We start from the raw sequence: 13,795 nt of genomic DNA, 5'->3' as shown, positions 1-13,795 counted from the left end.
GGAACCTCTAACCATAGTGCTATCTGATCTGAACCAACACAAAAGTATTATTTCAGTGCTGCATTTGTTTTGCTCATTACTTATTCCTAGTGTATTAAAGATATTCTTAAGTGTTCTGTCATCCCATTGGTGATTGTTGTTTAGCTATTAAAACATATTGTGATTACATTTTAAATACATAAATAAATATTTACCTTTGCAAACTAGCCTGATTCCTGGTTCAGTGTGACTGGGGGGTTCCGGGAGAAGGGTGTGATATGAGTGGTATATCGTTCAGAATATTGAATGTGTAGACAAAAATAAATAAGGGTTTCAGTTGCGCACTACATGCTGGGCTTTGACTTGGGTGTGTGCCGGATTGAAATCACTTACAAAGGGGTGGCAACATACACTTAAGTCCCACCCGTCTTCCTGTCTGTTGTAGATCAAAGTGTCTCTCTGGTTAACTGAGCCCTCTGTGACTCTTGATTAAAGCAGAGGTCTCCCTTGAAGTTTGTGATGGGAGCAGACTTCCTGTCTCCCCAAATCACATATTTCTTCCCTCTGAAAGGGGTCTGCTCCACAAGGACACCTGTGGTAACTAATGGACCTAGACCTGCCATTCACTGCCTTTCATACAGAGGGGTAGGAATTAGCTTCAAGTTAACACATTTCTTAACAAAGGTGTGTTAGCTCTGCCTTCCGATTTTTAGTTCGACAACCAAGCCTCTTCTCCAGGATTGCCTTAATTATTCCTCATTAGTATGCACTGCCACCAGCCGAACTACCACAATAGGAAGGCAGTTCCATGTAGCCTTTGATATTTTATTTAGGCTGCACATGGTCGGAGGAAGGTGTGCCTTCCCCCTTCTTGAGATGCGTTGATGTATGTGTAGCTGACACATTGCAGTTTAACATGACAGGGGAAGACGGCGCCTGTAGTCTGTGTCCTCCCGGAGTACACATGACTATGCGTTTCGTGCGATGAGCAGAGAAAATGTGTGCGGAATGGCCTCACACATTTTCCGAGGTTGGTCTCCCATCATTCATTTTCATTATCAAAAAATTAAAAAAGCCCAGGCGAGTGCACACTCCCCGTGCGGATGGTCAAATTCCTCACACATTACATGTCTGTGTGACTTTCAAACGTGGATTGATCTATTTCCGAGATGAGATTGAGGCAGGCCCCCCATCTCCGGGTCTTTGTGGGATGGTTTGTCCCAGTGGCATACCCGGGGCCAGTGCTGGCTCTCCACGCTCATGAAGGAACAAGGGATTAAGCCCTTCATTAAGGTATATGTGGTTTGATGTGGGTGGCACAGTGTGTGCCAACAGCTGCATCCCGACGCCGGGCGGCCAGGACTTTCTCCACAGTCTGAGCCCTCTTTCTTGACCTCGGAGAGGTTAAGTTGAAAGGTTGGTGTTTTGGATGAAATATTGCTTCGACAACGGGGCTTATGTGGTCGTGCAGCAACCTTTGTCATGCTCGATTGGGGACTGGGAGGGTTGGGACTGAAATGTTTCCTTTTTCTTTGTTCCTTTTCACTTGGGGTATTGCGCGCCAAATAGCTGGCATGAGCATGGACGCCTGTGAGTGTGTCGGCAGCAGCCTCAGCCACACTGCATTAGGGCCCTAGTGGTCTTATGGAATAATGCAGGGTTTCTAGGTGGGATTGTGTGCCCACTCCCAGCGGTTAGATCCAGGCTGGAGCCTCCCTTGTTCGGATTGTTCGCTGTGCCAAGGGCAGTATGGTGAGCTTGTTTGCTCCCCCGGGCTTCCAGCCCCTGATCTTGTCTAAGTGAGGAACGGGTTGGCACCAGTTTTTGTTCGCTGTGACAAGGGCAGCATGGTTATCTAGTTTAAAATACTTTTTCGAATGCACATAGCATGCAATAAGCTGGTAGTGTTGTGTATATTTCTACCAGTGCCTTCATTTGATTGCTTCTATTACAACCACTCTGGCCCATGCGGTTCTGTCTGTTGCCATGCATGTATACCTGCACTTCATTGTGACTTTCTTCATGCGTCCACCAATTCATGTGTCTATTACTACTTACATAATGCTCCTTCGTGTGTCTTTGTTTGTCGTCTAGGATCCTTGTACTCACTAGTTCAAGTGATTGTGCATCTTTAGCAAATGATGGCCGCTGTGTGCTACCTGTTCGGCCCACTTGCCTACCATTGTAGGAGTGGAGTGCACAGCAAGTGTGTCCAGCAGGAAGTCTTTAGGGAGTTTGGTGTGGTGCCGTCTGCTGTAATAGACCTTCAGCAGTTCATTCCAGTTTGTCTGGTTCCTAGAGCATGTCATGTGACTTTGTGGTCGTCGACTGTTGGGGTCATGTTAACAGTTGTGGGAACTGACGAAGTCTTTTTTTATGCCACAGAGCAGCGTTAATGGCGACTGCCACAAACTCCAATGTCCACCTTGTTGATGCAATAACCGTTATGTGGGAGGCGAATCTTTGATTTCTGTCATTCTGGCTTCTTCACAGGGCAGACGCCAGGCGGATCCGTCAATGTTGAGTTGGTCCCACAGCCTCGGAAGTAGACGTGTCCTGATCTGGCATGCAACAGAGATGCACACAGTGCAGGTCTATTTCTGTGTATGATACCATTTTGATAAATGTTTGCCCCACTTTGATGATAGCTATGTCAATTTAATTGGAAACAATATTGATTAAACTGAGATCACCCGCGGAAACGTTCATGTTATCCCGCATCACTGCTTGTATGTAACACCCTTCCTTACCTTTGCTGTGCCAATAAACTCGGCAAAGACAAGGACGTTATTTTAAAAGCTGTGAAGCCGAAAAGTTTGATGTGAACACTAAAGACGATTGGCATTCTGGACACATGCACACCCATCTAAACACAGACCAGTGGCCTCCAAACTGTGGGGTTGCCCCCTTGGGATGTCCACGGGGGCACTAGGATCTTTAATCAGAGATGCAGTGACTGCTTTCAATAGAATATGGGCATTTATATATTTGAATACCACTGACTTAGATTGAGAAATAGAATTAAGTTTCATATTACTCACTCTCTCTACCCCACCCACTCTCTCTACCCCACTCTCTCTACCCTGACTCCTTCTACCCCATCCACCTTCCACCCACTCTTTCGACACCCACACAGCCCCCACTCTCTGCCCTCTCTCACTGACCCACCCTATCCCAAACCTGCCCCCTCCTCTACCCCTATCCACCCATCCCGCCCCTTTGTCTCTACTCAACCCCACCCCCTCTCTCTTTACCCCACCACACAAACCACCCACCCCACCCCCTCCATTCCCCCACCATGTTGCCCTCTCTCCATCCCCTCATCCTTCCCCAAAGTTTTGCTTTATTGCTTACCCTCTCACTCTCACCTTTTCACTATTGTATTTCCGCTAGCTCATCGATGGCACACTCTCAACGGCTTCCTCCCTTGCTCTAGCCCCCACCTCATTCTATTGCACTCCTGCACCCCTAATCGTATCCTCCTTTAAAACGTTACACTCTCCTGCTTGCACCCTGGTGCATATAAATGCAAAATGCAAAGAACAGCAGTAAACACCAAAACAGTTGGCCTTGCCAATGCTTCTTTTATTTGCCTTTGCACATTCTTCCGGGTGCCTGTATGCATGGGGATAATAGGGTACTGTTTGCACCCAAGTGGTGAACCTTGCTCGGACCTCTTTCCCCACATGCATCAACGAGAATGTGTGCACACCCATCGGGTGCAAAACCAGGGGGTACAGCAGGTCTCTTTGCCTTTCTCTGAGTTTGCAGTGATGTTAAAGAACATTTGCATAGTCGGGTTAAGTATTTAGGGCCGTGCCACTATAAAGCAGACAGTGTGCTCACAGCCAGCGAGTATCTGGAAATTTCACCTAATGTGGCACTCTGCACCTCACTTTTGGGCTCCCCAGGAGAGAAGCCGTGGTGGATCAGGGAGGGATTGACCTGAGGTCTGCTGCCAGTCCAGACACATTGCTGCATCACAGCTCAAGAGCCCGTATACAGCGTTTAACTGGTAAAGGCCATGTACCTACAGGGATGTCGTCGGGGCCTTTCACCTCTTTCTATTGAAATGGGCCCTGGCGCTCTGCCCCATGTTGGCAGTCTCAAAACACAGAAAAATAAGGCCTCATTACAGGTCCGGCAGTAACCCTGCCAGTGGTACTGGCGGGTTGCTGCCGGACCTGTAAAAAATTACCGGCGCCTGACTTCCCAGTGCCACTGGGCTATTCCAAGTCCGGCGGCTGAGAAATCAGGCGCTAGCAATTTTGTTAGTCCCCTATAGGACTCCATGGTTCAGTATGGACAGAGTACTTGGCAAGGCTTGTGTAGACCCACAGTGCAGAGTGGCAGACGGTGTCCAGGAGGGAAGCTCACTCACAGAGGGCCGATGACGCAGAAGGCAGACCGGAGGAGAAGGAAAATATCCGATGGTGACCAAAGTGCAAGCTGCAGGGAAGACGTGTGGAAGTCTAGAGTAGGACCCGGTGCACAGAAGAAGACACCAAAGCTCCTGGGAGACCCACAAACAAAAGGAGGGTGACGGGCAAGACCATGCAGGTAGAAGGGTGACTACTCCCAGGGTCAGGGAGATCCAGATAGCACAAGAGGGCTGGAGGAAAGAACAGAAGGAATACTCATAGGGGCAGAGTGACCTAGTGAAGGGGGCCTGGGATCCATATCAGAATGGCAGACCCGACCAGTAACAAAGGGGAATAAGTACTTTACAGATCCAAGTGACACCTGCAGACCTTGGCAGAGGAGTAAACCAAGGCTGTGGGTCGAAGCAAAACTATATAAAGAAAACGTTGTGAAAAACCAAGTGAAGGTGGTCTGGGACCCATATCAAGAAGGCATACCCCGACCAGTTATAAAGGGGGAAATTAACTTTACATATACAAGTGGCAATCACAGACCTTGTCAGGAGAGTAAAGCAAGGCTGCAGATTGGAGCGAGATTAAGCAAAGAGAACATTGTCCAAGATCAAGTGAAGGGGGTCTGGGACCCATGTTGGGGAAGTACACACCGATGTTTGTGTACACCAGTGACATTCAGAGTCCTTGGCAGGAGATTACACCAAGTCTGTGGGTGGAAGTGAAGACAACAAGAGAGAATTGTGAATCCAAGAACGTTGAGTACCCTACTTGGCAGGAGAGTGGACCAAGAGGAGGATTTCTGAGAACAGGGACTGAGACCTGCAGTGACTGAGAGAAAGGGTTGGGGACCCTCAACACAGCTTGGGAGAGAGAAAACCAGGCTATTCTGCCCCACTGCAGCATCTGGGAGCCGGGTCTGCCCACAAAGAGCCTGGGACCCTCAAATGACTTGGCTACGGCGTCCAAGCCAATCTTCCTTGTGGCAAGGCCTGGGAATCAGGTTTGTCAAGGAAAGATAAAGACTGACCGTGAACATTAAAAACACTGAGACAAGTTGGATAAAGCTGGAAAGACTGCAGATAAAGGAAATCAACCTCCTGAGTCTTGTGGAACGTTTGTTTGGTTTTCTGCACCTTTTTGGAACTTTTGTTTTGAACTACAAAGCCAGGCTGCAGGTTGACAGCCAAGAGACATTTCCCTTTTCACTTTTTGTTAGGTTTAGTTTCTGAGGGATAGGTTAAGATGTGGGAACAGACCAACAGTTTCATTAGCTAGTTTTGTTGAGGCAGGGACACACCTCTTAGAGATCAGATCGGTTAAGTTTTCCGCCAACCACCCCACCCCCATTGTTGTTATTAGAAGTCTTTGCCAATCAACATGCCACCCTTCTGTCCGTCTATTACTCCTACACACTCACATAGGCTTTGTAGTGGCAGTGAATGCAGTAACGACATTCAGATCCGCATGGCAGCCTGGGGCATTGTAGGCTTCATGGTGGCAGTGGGTTCAGTCACTGCATTCAGATCCGAATGGCAGCCTGGGGCGTTGTAGGCTTCATGGTGGCAGTGGGTTCAGACACTGCATTCAGATCCGCATGGCAGCCTGGGGCATTGTAGGCTTCATGGTGGCAGTGGGTTCAGTCACTGCATTCAGATCCGCATGGCAGCCTGGGGCATTGTAGGCTTCATGGTGGCAGTGGGTTCAGTCACTGCATTCAGATCTGCATAGCAGCCTGGGGTGTTGTAAGCTTCATGGTGGCAGTGGGTTCAGTCACTGCATTCAGATCCGAATGGCAGCCTGGGGCATTGTAGGCTTCATGGTGGCAGTGGGTTTAGTCACTGCATTCAGATCCGAATGGCAGCCTGGGGCATTGTAGGCTTCATGGTGGCAGTGGGTTCAGACACTGCATTCAGATCCGCATGGCAGCCTGGGGCATTGTAGGCTTTATGGTGGCAGTGGGTTCAGTCACTGCATTCAGATCTGCATAGCAGCCTGGGGTGTTGTAAGCTTCATGGTGGTGGTGGCTTCCGTCACTGTATTCAGATCCGCATGGCAGCGTGGGGCATTGTAGGCTTCATGGTGGCAGTGGGTTCAGACACTGCATTCAGATCCGCATGGCAGCCTGGGGCATTGTAGGCTTCATGGTGGCAGTGGGTTTAGTCACTGCATTCAGATCCGCATGGCAGCCTGGGGCATTGTAGGCTTCATGGTGGCAGTGGGTTCAGTCACTGCATTCAGATCCAAATGGCAGCCTGGGGCATTGTAGGCTTCATGGTGGCAGTGGGTTCAGACACTGCATTCAGATCCGCATGGCAGCCTGGGGCATTGTAGGCTTCATGGTGGCGGTGGGTTCAGTCACTGCATTCAGATCTGCATAGCAGCCTGGGGTGTTGTAAGCTTCATGGTGGTGGTGGCTTCCGTCACTGCATTCAGATCCGCATGGCAGCCTGGGGCATTGTAGGCTTCATGGTAGCAGTGGGTTCAGACACTGCATTCAGATCCGCATGGCAGCCTGGGGCATTGTAGGCTTCATGGTGGCAGTGGGTTTAGTCACTGCATTCAGATCCGCATGGCAGCCTGGGGCATTGTAGGCTTCATGGTGGCAGTGGGTTTAGTCACTGCATTCAGATCTGCATAGCTGCCTGGGGTGTTGTAAGCTTCATGGTGGCGGTGGCTTCCGTCACTGCATTCAGATCCGCATGGCAGCCTGGGGCATTGTAGGCTTCATGGTGGCAGTGGGTTCAGTCGCTGCATTCAGAACCTCATAGCAGCCTGGGGTGTTGAAGGCTTCATGGTGGCACTTGATGCTAGCTCCATCTGAAAGCCACATGCACTGTGCCTAGCTTGGTGTTCTGGGTGGCAGAACCAGCTGTGCAGTGGGGAGCTTTGGCACTGCTCTGGTGTTGGTGGTAATGACTGGTTTCTGGACAGTGGTGTAGCATATAATGAAGAGGGCTCATGCCAACTATGCTGAGGGACCTCCAAAAATTCCTGCTACCGTGAAGTATATGCAGGCATTGGACCAATGTAGCGGCTCCGAGATAGTGGAGAGGCGGGGGAGCTTTACTGGGAGGACTGCAGGGGTGTCCATTACACCCTTGCATTTTGACTTCCTCTCTATGAGGCATGGATATGGAAGGATGTTTTGGTTGTACTTGGCTGTGAGATGTCTTCCCTGAAGGTATTCCTTCTTTTTCAAATGCTGGCCTGAAGTCATGTGTTTCTTCAAGTTTCAAGATGGCCAACACTGAGTACACCGCTGACTTGTCACTTGGCAAAGGCAGCATATTGAAGCAGCTTGTGACAGGATGTAGTCATGTCACCACTGTTCTTGACTCCCTGGTTGCTGATGGACTCCTCACCGCTTGGATCCTAAATTCTGCAGCCCAGTTCTTTCTTGCCTTGTGGCTTTTCCCCCAGTGGAGTTCCATTGCTGTTGATCTCCTGCTCGGCAGTGCTTTGTTCCCTTATTTGGTAGGCTGACTACAGAAGAAAGGAAGGGGATCGCTAGTTTGCCCGGGTCCTGACAGGTCGCAAAGACAAAAAGGATCTCATTGGAGATGCAACAAAAGGCATCTCCTTATGTTGCAGTGCTCCGTCTCATTGCTGAGGTCTATAATCTCAAGAATGGGATCCTTTATTTGACGATGGCTCTAGCTAGGCACTGTCACGGCTCGCTCCCTTCGCTCCCGTTCCCGCCACTTGGGGGCATGTTTTGGGGTTTATTCCCTACTGGACATTTCCTCCGAACCTTATGCTACAGTGTCCTGATGAATTGGGAGCGCTAAAACCTTATTTCCCAAATTACTTCCCTTCCGGATCCATTCCAGGTTTTTGGCAGCCAGCATGCTACTGCTACTTTAATCAAATGACTATGCTTCCCAGAATGCCTGGCTCACTGCTTCACCTCCTCCCTTGCAGGACAAGGCTGGGTGGAGGATAGGCAACACCTGTGGCTGCAGGTGCAGCAGGCGGCACGCCTGAGGGGTGTGCTCGTTAAGCAGCTTTAAAAGCCTCAGTTTGCTTCAGTCCAGCGCTGGTCATTGTTGCTGTGTTCCTGTTGTGACTGGTCCCTTGTTCCTTGTTCCTAGCTTTTATGCCTAGTACCTAGTTCTTGTTCCTTGTTCCTAGCTTTTGTGCCTAGTACCTAGTTCCTGTTCATTGTTCCTAGCGTTTGTGCCCAGTACCTAGTTCCTGTTCCATTCCTAGCGTTTGTGCCGAGTTCCTAGTTCCTGTTCCTTGTTCCTAGCTTTTGTGCCTAGTGCCCAGTTCCTGTTTCTTGTTCCTCTGCCCTGGATTTCGGATCCTTGTGCTTAATTGGTTTCTGCTCACTGGATTTCCCTTTCTGTCTTCCTCTGTCTGCAGGCAGCCTGTCTCTGTGCTTTACCCTTTGATGCTGCCCAATTCGCCTGTGTTTTCTGTTTCTTTGTTGCTGTCCTTTGCTACTGAAAAACCTGATGCTTTAGTCTTTCCCTTTATAGATTTAGCTTCCTGCCTCAAGGTTTCCTTTTGTGATATAATTTTCCCTGCTCCTGATCCTTACTTTCTATTGGGATCCATTCCATGTTTTCCATCTCACTTCTGCATTCATTTCCCATGGATTATTAGGTGTGGGTGTTATTGTAACTAGTCCCAGTGTAAATGCCCTTTTGTTTCCTCACTATTTTATATCACTATTTGTACTCGCCCCTTGACTAGGGTCTTATGTATTTAGTTTCCTCCACCCATTGCTGTTATAGCCTTCAGGGTACCTGTTTGATCAACTGGGTTCGTGAGTTTACTGACATTCAAGTGGTCTTTCCGGTCCTCGTGAGTACAGTTTCTAAGTTCCTTATTCTGTATCTTCCAGAGTGTCAGCTCACAGATCCTGTCCTTGCTTGCCCTCTAGTGGGTTTAGCGCTGTCAGTATCTGTAATAGCATAGTGGGTAAGGAGTTTGCCGACTTTCCTTTCAGTCATAAGGAGGTTCTAAGTGCTTACCCCACATTCCTTTTCATATATAGGTATTATTGTTTCTCCTGGGTTTTAGTATACACAAGTCTTGGGTTTTGTATGCACATATTTAGATTCAAAGTTGTACACTGTGAGATTCCGTGCACATTGCTTTCTTCCTTTCTTAACAGAATGACCAGCCGTTATTCGCGTTTGAATATGGCCAGTTTAAGAAAGAAAGGCAGCAAGGTAACTAACAAGTTAGTACAGAAAGTTTCCCCTAAGTCTACCTGTGACAATCAAATCATTGATCCTGACTTAAAAGAACTCCTTGATACAAATAGGTACTTACATGCTGAGTATTTTACCCACAGGATGGCCCATCGTACATTGCCTGATCCTAGTTCTGTCTTTAATTTTGATCCAGATGCTATGTCCGCACAAGCCTTAGCAGCGGAAAACAACACACTGTTAGATTTATTACACACGAGAACGTCTGTTGTTGAACCCCATGATTCCGGTTGTGCTGTACCTCAGATTGAACAGTTTCATGATTCAAACATAAAGAATGGAGGGGTTCATTGCATATCTTCTGTTTTCAGCCCTCAGTCAACTGCTTACTCCTGTGCACAAGTACTTACTGTAGTCCCTAATGTCAAGAAGTCTGATGTCAGTAGTCTGCTTAAGGGTAACACAGACCAAGTCGGTAAGAGTGAGTATAGATCACAAAACCTGCAAGCAGCAAATGACAATGTACAATCAGTGCACACCGGGAAGGTTAGGGCAGGATCCAGCCCTGATGCCACCATGCCTTCCCCTATGCCTACTGATAGGGATGTACAGTTAAGGCGGGGCATGCTAAAAGCTGAACTTGAGGAGTTAAAACAAGAATACATTACTTTACTAGAGGAGAATAAGACTTTACGGTCTTTTCTGAATACACCTCAAACCTTATCCGTTGATGAAGTGAATACTGTTCAATCCCTGAGTGCGGAGGTTTTTGTAGGTCATGATACTTGTCAATATGAAGATTCTATTGGGAGTGAAAGTTCTCTTTCTAGCACAACACTTATTCAGGGCACAGGTTCTGACAAGTGTTCTACCGTTTGTCAGGAATTGCCGTTAACTGAAGATTTACAAGCCACTCCTTTACCTAAGATTTCCTGTTTAGCAGTCAGTCATAATTCTGAGCTTGAACACATACATGCTTCTGATTCCCAAACACAATCCACAATGGTGGCATACACAGAATCAGTCACTACTGTAGGCTTAGGTTCAGCCCTCGATCTAGCTGCTGAGACTGAAGTAGACATTCAAGCTGATGTGGAAAACGATGCTACCTCTGTGTTCGCTCCTTCTTCTGCCAAATTTTGTCTCAATGAACAGTCAAAGACAGTACAAGATTCATGTTTTGATGGACTCATTCCACAGTATACTGAACATAAGACCCGGCAGGCAATTCCTGAACTGTTGATTGTTAATATGCCACTTTCAGAAGCTAAGTCAGAGGAATGGACATTTGACGAAATCCTGATTAACAGAGACTTTACTATGGTGATTCCTCTGGTTGATTTTGACTTTTACAAAGGAAGAGACTCTGTGTCATCCACTAAGGAGAGGGACGGCATGGTTACAGTTCAGTCTTTGGTTACTGGTGCCAAGGAGTCAACCGCCCTAAAGGTGCATTCCATTCCTGAGCCACAAATGTGTCTGTCGACTTCTGGGACTTCTGTTTGTCCTCCTACAACCATTGACTCTTCGATTATCCAGTCCATGGCTCTGCAGTCATCATTGTCTAACGTGTCTTCAATCAATGAACAATTGCTATGTCTGCCAATCACTCAAGAGCCTTCACCATGTACGTGGTCAGAGTCAAAGACCTTGACAAGTTTGTCATCAGCTAACGAGACGGCTCCAGCTTGCATGCCCTCAGCCTCTGAATTTCCTCTGGCATGCCTGTTTTCGGCTACAGTGACTCATCCAGCGGATTATCCTTCAGCCATGGAGCCTCCGGTAGCACATCCTGAGTGCCTGTCTTCGGTCCCAGAGCCTACTGCTAATTTGGCTTCAGTTCATGAAAGACCTGTATCCTGCTCAGCCTCGCTGCCAATATCGGCGGTGCACCTGTCTGCTCTGTTTGATCGTGTTGCAGATTCATCTACTTCAGAGCTACCTCCTAAATCCCAACCATTTTTTACGGATGAACGTCCAATCTGCCCTTCTTATGCTTCAGGAGGATCACCAGAAGGCCTGCCTTTTACACAAGTTAATTCTCCCAACTGCTTGACTGTAGAATCAGCACCTCCCGCATATGCTACATCTGAGTCTGAATCTTCTCCCAGAAACATCAAGCTGGATCACGACTCGGGAGGGCCTTACATGCAAGGCCGTTGGACTTGCCTGGAGTGTTACAAATGGGAGACGGATACCATCCGCCATGGCCCAGACATCGAACAAGTAGCCAACCAGGATAACGGGCTGGACGGTTCACATTTGGGGGCCGGTTTGGATCAGCCGCTTGACAGCCTTTTTGTTGCCGGATCCCACATGAGCCTGAAGGAAGGGACGGGCACGGCCCCCCAACTGCTGCACCATTCGGGTGCTAGTAGCCAAAGGAAGGATATGACTGCTGCAGTTCAAAATGTGCCCGTTATTGCTCCTGCTGCGAATGTGCCTGATGTGCCAAGTACTGCGTCTATCACTCCTATCGGTATGCCAAACGTTCCTGCGGTTGTATTCCATGTGCAACAAGGTGGCTACATGACTGACACCAGGAGTGCCAACCTCGTACAACCCATTGGACTTCCAGGCCCCCAAGGCATGGGACAGATGCAGTCGAACCTTGGTCACCCTCAACCACAGGCCTTTAATCAAATGGATGATGAGAGACGATCCGAACCACTACTTCGGCCGCCACCTTCTTTGTCTGAACATGAACATTTCCTGAAACCTGCTGATTTCTCACCTCCTGTGTGTCCTCTCTCAGCAGGGGGGCTACCAGAGCATCAATCATTGTCCAAAGCATGTTGCACCAGCCTGCCTCCCTCCTCAATGATGTATGAGTGTTCGCTCCCAGAGACTGAGCATCCTGGACCTTCCAAATCTGCTTCAGGTCCTGCAAGTCCATCATGGCTTTCTTCGACCCATGAGTCTCTTCCTCACCGAAAACCTGCCTATGGATCTTATAGACTGCGGCCTGATTCTATTCATTCCAGTCCTTCTGCTTCTGTCCGTGGGTCATCGTTTCCGTCAGTGCCACTTCTGAAGACAAAGCGCTCCTGTCATGGAAAGAAGATGTTTTGTGCGAGTAACGGCCGCCTGGAGTCGGCCGTGGGAGGGGGTATAGTGTCACGGCTCGCTCCCTTCGCTCCCGTTCCCGCCACTTGGGGGCATGTTTTGGGGTTTATTCCCTACTGGACATTTCCTCCGAACCTTATGCTACAGTGTCCTGATGAATTGGGAGCGCTAAAACCTTATTTCCCAAATTACTTCCCTTCCGGATCCATTCCAGGTTTTTGGCAGCCAGCATGCTACTGCTACTTTAATCAAATGACTATGCTTCCCAGAATGCCTGGCTCACTGCTTCACCTCCTCCCTTGCAGGACAAGGCTGGGTGGAGGATAGGCAACACCTGTGGCTGCAGGTGCAGCAGGCGGCACGCCTGAGGGGTGTGCTCGTTAAGCAGCTTTAAAAGCCTCAGTTTGCTTCAGTCCAGCGCTGGTCATTGTTGCTGTGTTCCTGTTGTGACTGGTCCCTTGTTCCTTGTTCCTAGCTTTTGTGCCTAGTACCTAGTTCTTGTTCCTTGTTCCTAGCTTTTGTGCCTAGTACCTAGTTCCTGTTCATTGTTCCTAGCGTTTGTGCCCAGTACCTAGTTCCTGTTCCATTCCTAGCGTTTGTGCCGAGTTCCTAGTTCCTGTTCCTTGTTCCTAGCTTTTGTGCCTAGTGCCCAGTTCCTGTTTCTTGTTCCTCTGCCCTGGATTTCGGATTCTTCTGCTTAATTGATTTCTGCTCACTGGATTTCCCTTTCTGTCTTCCTCTGTCTGTAGGCAGCCTGTCTCTGTGCTTTACCCTTTGATGCTGCCCAATTCGCCTGTGTTTTCTGTTTCTTTGTTGCTGTCCTTTGCTACGGAAAAACCTGATGTTTTAGTCTTTCCCTTTATAGATTTAGCTTCCTGCCTCAAGGTTTCCTTTTGTGATATCATTTTCCCTGCTCCTGATCCTTACTTTCTATTGGGATCCATTCCATGTTTTCCATCTCACTTCTGCATTCATTTCCTATGGATTATTAGGTGTGGGTGTTATTGTAACTAGTCCCAGTGTAAATGCCCTTTTGTTTCCTCACTATTTTATATCACTATTTGTACTCGCCCCTTGACTAGGGTCTTATGTATTTAGTTTCCTCCACCCATTGCTGTTATAGCCTTCAGGGTTCCTGTTTGATCAACTGGGTTCGTGAGTTTACTGACATTCAAGTGGTCTTTCCGGTCCTCGTGAGTACAGTTTCTAAGT

General features: G+C 48.3%; 1 protein-coding gene across 5 annotated transcripts in view; it reads left to right on the top strand.

Annotated features, from left to right (window-relative positions):
* Positions 1-13,795, top strand: part of AIFM3 (AIF family member 3) — a 479,089-nt gene that overhangs the window by 121,125 nt on the left and 344,169 nt on the right. For all 5 annotated transcript variants that reach the window (XM_069619126.1, XM_069619124.1, XM_069619123.1 and 2 more), the window contains exon 2: positions 2,473-2,571. The gene's annotated coding sequence lies outside the window, so the exon portion shown is untranslated. The remainder of the gene's footprint in view (positions 1-2,472; positions 2,572-13,795) is intronic.

The sequence above is a fragment of the Ambystoma mexicanum genome, chromosome 10, assembly GCF_040938575.1.
Source record: "Ambystoma mexicanum isolate Mex_15411 chromosome 10, UKY_AmexF1_1, whole genome shotgun sequence".
Taxonomy (NCBI): Eukaryota; Metazoa; Chordata; class Amphibia; order Caudata; family Ambystomatidae; genus Ambystoma; species Ambystoma mexicanum.
Note: the sequence above shows the minus strand (reverse complement) of the source record. Positions and strands in the feature narration are given on the sequence as shown.